At 40.8% G+C, this 6,690-nt stretch overlaps 1 long non-coding RNA gene across 1 annotated transcript; it reads right to left on the bottom strand.

The window, feature by feature from the left end:
- Positions 1-4,001: 4,001 nt before the first annotated feature.
- On the bottom strand, positions 4,002-4,567 carry LOC115476022. Its single transcript, XR_003943129.1, has 2 exons — positions 4,500-4,567; positions 4,002-4,324 (listed from the first exon to the last, which is right to left on the bottom strand). It is a non-coding gene; the product is annotated as an uncharacterized LOC115476022 (long non-coding RNA).
- Positions 4,568-6,690: the final 2,123 nt, after the last annotated feature.

The following is a 6,690-nucleotide window of genomic DNA, read 5'->3' on the forward strand; positions in this document are numbered from 1 at the left end:
CTGAATGTGTTCATTTACTAGTGATGTGTTTTAACATTCTAGAAAAATGTTTTGATGTAACTTATGTGATTAGCATCCAAAAGTCTATGTGAACCACCCAATCTCATTATGGAAACAAAAATCATGGTCCAGTAAGAGCTTGAATCAAAGGTTTACAGCCAAGAGTCAACCGTGACATTTGCTATCCTAATGATAGGGAGAAAGATCATGTTACCTCTGTTTATTGTCAAACAGAGATAACATGTTTGACAATATTCTGGGCTTTTTTTTCCATTATCAAAAAGTTAATTTCATATTTTAATCTACTATCAACTTGGAGACCAGTGCCATGTGGCATGGTTTGATGTGGCCAATGAAGTACACATTTCAGCTAAGCACTGCATGACAGAAATATTGCAAGGTTGTATTCTAGGCTTGCTTTTCTGAAGTAGGCTGTGAAAACTATAAGGCTGTTTATAGCTATACTGCATGCTGTTTTAGATTCTTTACTTTGTAATTTTTCAATATGTATTTTGAGTTTTTTAATGTTTTCATTACTTTTTATTCTTTAATATTTTGGGGTTGCATTTTGAATAAAATTTGTGATCGTGATTAAAGGTATTTTTTTTTCCTCTACTGCAGCTCCTAGTGGAGGGTTAAGTGACTTGCCCATAGTCAGAAGAAGCTGCAGTGAGGAAAAAAAATAGCATACCATAAGTAATAACCTACCTTTTAATTGTGTGATTAATCTCAAAATTTTTATTGAATTACAGCCCTATTTTATTCTGATTCATGGGTTTGTAAATTCTATTCAAATTTATTAAAGAAACAAATATTTTGCCTGAAATTTGTTCTCCATTGTAACCTATGTGCAATAATCAAAGTGTGAATAAATTGGCTTGCACTATGTGTTTTAAATTGTCTTCTGTTTAAAAAAAAGGGGGGGAGGGGTTTGCTGTACCAGATGAGGGTCATGTAAGGCTTTCCTAAGCATAGCATCTGCTTCATTCTCTAGGCAAGGCCAAAGCTAAAGTGATGTCCAGAACCTTTCAAAGTTTTAATAAGTGAAGTACTGGTACTAGATAAACATGGATTTTTCATTAGATAACTTGTCCAGACCGCCCACCCAAACATATAATTTTCTCAGGGTTAATTTTCAAACAGTTTCTGATCTGTGTTTCAGCTAATGTAAGGTAAGGAGGCAGGAGCAGGGCATCTATCCCAAAAAGGAATTACCAGTAAAATAATAACATAAGAACAGAGGGGTTTTTTTTTAATAACTTCCATTTTCTAATTAGAGACCCTCTGTGTTCAGCCCACGCCTTTTTGAATTCCGTCATCATTTGTGGCTCTACCGCCTCCTTAATGAAAGACTGCGCTGTTGCAGCAAGGAAGAGGAGACAGCAGTCAAAGAACTTGGTAGGTGAGAGGCTGGCGCAGGTGCAGCTTACACTTCTGTGGGCACCCCGCAGGAACAGTTTCTGTCCCCCCAGGAACCCCGCAGAACTGCTTCCATCCCCATGGATGTTGCAGGATTCCTGTGCGCCCCATTCCTATGCAGGTCTCTAGTTTGAATCCCAGCCTCCCTGGTTCTCAGCCTGCTGCCTTGTGTGGCACAGTAACACCACTCATACTGGATCCAATCAGTCTACATCTAGAAATCATACACCAAAAATAGAGGCTTACTTCCCCCTGGAAGTCCACCCGCTTCCTCAACCATTTGGTGAACCAGGCAGTCACCCAGGGGGCAGCTTCTAGGGCTGGCAAGGAGCAGTTCCACCTAAGTCAAAGCAATAAAATCCTGCTAGCCACATGAACACAAAATACCAGCAGTCTGTACTGTTTACTCACAGGGAGGGTGGGAAGTTTTCACATATCCTGTTTCCCTGGATAATAAATGGCTTTTGGAAACTGCCCTCGTTATGTAAATATATATACAAAACAAAGCATGATGTCCATTTAATGCAAGATTGTTTTGGAAGTTTGAGGTTAGGGTAATCATCATTTTTTTTAAGTTTAATTATCAAAATCTCTGAAGGAGAGGAGCTGAAGATTTGTATAAGATGCACAATACTCATACATCAACCTTGGCACCACCAATAGTAGTGCTTCTGCACTATCCTGTCCATAGTGTAGACTAGCCAGAGGATACAACAGCAAGGGAGGAGGAGCCCTATGAACTCATCACAGCTGGTGATAATGGAAAGGGCATCTGCCTGATCCAATGCCTGAGAACAGATGGAGGGTTAGAGCTGCTGTTGGTTGTGAACCAATCAGATGCCAGACTGTGATTATCATTGTTGGCTTTTGTTAATGAGTCTGCTGAGCTCCCAGGAGACCAGGGGAATGCAGTGAAACAGCTTAATCTATTCTTACAACCTTGACTTAGGAACATGCCTTTTGCTTTGTGCTCCTTTAAAATATTGAACCAAGCACAATACACAACGGATACTATCTTTAAGCCCTATATTTGAAAATCCTTACAGTGTTGCATAGGTTTTTTTTTTAATGGCCCCACTGTCTGAATAATAGAGCTTTGTGACAGAGAGAGCAGGAAATAAAGTTTTACATAATATGGCAAAATTCATAAAATAGGCCAGTGAGTTTATGCATAGGATGCTGCTGCCACTTCAGTGTTGATTCAGTGGTACCATTTCTTCCTCTGGCAACTGTGGCTGCTGAAAAACATGCCCTCTATTTTCAAGGAAATCTGGAAATTCCTGGAGTGGGGGAGTTAAACCAGGATGAGTGAATGATGACTGAAGGAAGTCATCTGGTAAAACCCAGATTAATATTCCTATAGTCACTCTTACATTCTTTGCTCAGTGAACTAACCCATATTTTTTTTCATTTTGTGGGTCACAGCTGTTGCAGAGAGCCTTTGTCTGTAGCAATCATTCCCCAGAAATGTCAGCCTAGCACTCCCACCTCTGTCACATTATTGAAGCCCATTCAGCTGTTCCATTTATTTCATCTGGGTAATGATGCAGAATTATTCAACAGCTGAGGAAAATTATTATCCTTGATTACAGTTTATAGCGTTTCACTCTGTGTGAGGTTACAAATCACAAAAAGTTGCAAAGTCCCTTAACTTTCAGGCTTCAAAGAAAGGTTGTGACTTTTCTGTAACTGATTACTGAAATCTATCACACTGCCTCTCTCAGTTTAAACCCAAAGTTCATTTATAACAAACACAAGCATAGATGTATCAGTTATAGCAGCATATTGACTTGGGCAAAATGAATTGGAGAGACAGATAAGAAACTTAGCTTCTTAAAAAAAAAAGACTGATGACAAGCATTATTGCAAAGAGAACATGTTTGAAGTTGCATTAGCACTTCAGTCCCAACAGGTAAGGTTTTAAGGATATCCAAAATGAATATGCCTGAGAGAGATTTGCATACAATTATGTAGGTAATAATTATAATTACTTTTATATACTGTCACAGAACTGCCAAGTTACCCATTCCAGGAATGATACTTTTTAGCTGGTCCTGGTTTTAAAATTGCATCCCAAAGCAGTGTAGTAGTTGTAGTCCATGATTTTATTCACTGAAATCAGTGCTGTAGGTCCCATAATGCACCAGGATGAGGTTGACAGAAATCCTGGACTGGCAAAAAAAAGTCTCCCTCCTGGAATGGGTAACTTGGCAGCTGTCATAATAAACAATAGCTCGACACAGTTCACAAGCAACAAAACTAGAAATATTTCACAATCAGCATAAAAACAGTCAAAATCAAGCTATGATACAATCAAAAGACTTATTAAATAGCCAATTAGTAGGCATGCAAATCTCCATCATGCATAGTCATTTAGGGATATCCTGAAAACCTGATCCATTGGCATAAATACCAAGACCATTAAGAAGTTAAATTTTGGTCTCATATAACATATTTTCAAAATCCCTCAAGCTAAGTTGCAACACAATAATGGATACTTACACAGAAAAAATAATGAATTGGAACCCCCCCCCCCCCCCCCCCGTTAACTTAGTCAAATTTCAGTGGAAACCTTGTGAGGAAAGAGTCAATGAATGTGTTTATTTGAAATAATTTAATAATTTGCCAGTTCATTACAATGTAATGTCCTAAGTGTTGTACAATAAAAAAACATACATAAGAATATAAATCAGACATAAAAATCAACAACCCACATCCATAAAAACACATTGTTCACTGGTCACTTTTCAAGTCCAGCAAAGTGGTTTCTGGAATTAGCTGCAGTCTGGGGCTTCTAGTCAAGGCCTCTCACTGCAATGATTCAAGTAGGTGGAGGATTTGGGAAGTTATAAACTAGAGGTACCCTCCCCCAGACGGCTGTGAATGAAGGGAAAGGGAAATGGTACTTGATATACTGCCTTTCTGATGTTTTTTGCAACTACATTCAAAGTGGTTTACATATATTCAGGTACTTATTTTGTACCAGGGGCAATGGAGGGTTAAGTGACTTGCCCAGAGTCACAAGGAGCTGTAGTGGGAATTGAACTCAGTTCAGTCCACTGCACTAACCACTAGGCTACTCCTAGTGAAGACCAGCTGTCATTGAGCTGGAAACCCAAAGGACTAGAAGGAACCTGCAGCATAAAATAATCTAAGTAAAAATGATTAAAAATCATTAGATTTGACCACAAGGTGGCACTCCACACTTTACAACTATAAAAAGCAATTCTATAGCTGGGAGTACGCAGTTACATGTGCCTTGCATACATAAGTGCACAGAAAAGTGATAATGTATATGCACTATTCTATAGACTAGCACACAACTACAAGGGAGGTGTACATGTGTGTAGGGCATGGGCATGTCTCCAACATATGCACACAACTGTAAGTTTCTGAGCTATGCATGGAAAACAGGTTTCCCCCTTTACACCCGTCATTGACCTGTCATAGTCTAGAATGGCATGTTGGTGCACAGATGCTGTTATAGAACAGGAATTCAGTGCATGACATTGGCACGCCTAACAATTTATTTATTAGGATTTATTTACCGCCTTTTTGAAGGAATAAATCAACATGAGCAATAGGCAATTACAGCAATAAAAATATTCATATAACTATACTTGCTGAGTTATAGAATTTCCCATCGTTTGCAAAAAAAAAAAAAAAATATGCATGCTAGTATTACCTTTGCAAGTTCTCACAGTTCCAGAAACTGTGGAATGGGTAGACAGGAGGAGGATGCCCACAGATTCACAAATAGGAAAGGTAACCAGAGCTGAGCGCTGAGTGAGCAAGGGATGAAGGGGGAAAACGGTTGAGTCGGCCCAGGGAGACTGTGCTAGGGTCCGACCAGTTTTTCTGTTGAATTTTCAGTGGTTTGTGTTAGTAATAAGATTAAATAAAGCTTGGCAACTTCTAGTAGCATTACCACTGTACAGCCAGCCTAGCCAAAGGAAACAAAGCTGTGTCCTTCACACCCTGCCAGATTTCAGAAGAATGCTTGCTTATACAGAAAAGGCATGTCTTCTTTTTCCTTTGTCAAAGTTTTGTTTCACTGGAAGAGGCAGCATAAGGTAAGTGATAAGATGGTTCTTAACCACCAGATTAGCCCCCACTGTAGCAGCAGATGATGTGCAAGGGACAAGATGGTTCATACCACAAGACTAGACCCAAGTCAGCAGGAGATGATTTGTGCTGGAACAGTTCTGCTGCTGGGCCACATGGGCTGATGGAAAAAGAAGATCAGGAGGTGGTAGAGCAGCCCTGTTAGAGCTAAGTTCAATGTCTACCACACTCACCTCCTTCCAGTCTATTGTCAATACCAATGCTAACTGCCCTCCAAAAAAGTGCTACCTAAGGCAACTACCTTAGGTTTATGAGGTAAAATAATTAAAGAAGACATATAATTTAATTATGGGGCCATTTTAATAAGATGTGCTATGAAATGGGCTTAGGACATTTTAATTTGAGATTTTCCTGTGGACCACACCCATTTCTAGCATATCCATAGAATAGGCATCTTTGATTTTTTTTTTTTTTAATTTGTAGGTTGTGTGCTAATGTTGTGCGGGAGCACATCAGCCTCGTATTTAGGAGGCACTAAGGTGCAGATGAGCAGAAGCTCCACACTGTTCCAAACAGCGCTCTAAAATTAGCACCAGAAGAATGCGGGCATTAATGCACCTATGATTAGAGCTAATAGCATGCAAATTTAGGTGTGCTATTAACTCTGATCATAGGGGTACTTCTGCGGGAGGACTGTGCCCAGGCAGGTGCCTAAGACACAATTCTCCCACAGAAGATGTTTGACAGGTCTGGGCTCTCAAAAAAAACAAAAAAAAGCCCAGACCTGTTCTGGACCTGTCAAACCTAAGCCCGTCTCCACAAACACTAAAAAGACCCTGATGGTCCAGTGAGATCACTAGCCCTCCACACCTGCACCAGCACCCCCCCCCCCCCATGGCCTACCTTGTAGCTGGAGGAGGGAGGGACTAGTATTCCCTTCCTCCTCTGCAGGCGCCTCCTGAAAATGGTGGCACCCTGCCCTGCCTTGTGTATCCTAGGATGCGCTGGTGTTAAGCCCTGTCCAGCACATCCTAGGATGCCCTGAGCAGGGCAGGGTGCTGCCATTTTGAGGAGGCGCCTGCAGAGGAGGGAGGGAGTGCTAGTCTTTCCCTCCTCCAACTATGAGGTAGGACGCGGGGTTGGGGGAAGGGGTGCTGGTGCAGGTGTGGAGGGATAGTGGTCCCATTGGACCACCAGGGTCTTTTT

The sequence above is a fragment of the Microcaecilia unicolor genome, chromosome 8 (genome assembly GCF_901765095.1).
Source record: "Microcaecilia unicolor chromosome 8, aMicUni1.1, whole genome shotgun sequence".
NCBI lineage: Eukaryota > Metazoa > Chordata > Amphibia > Gymnophiona > Siphonopidae > Microcaecilia > Microcaecilia unicolor.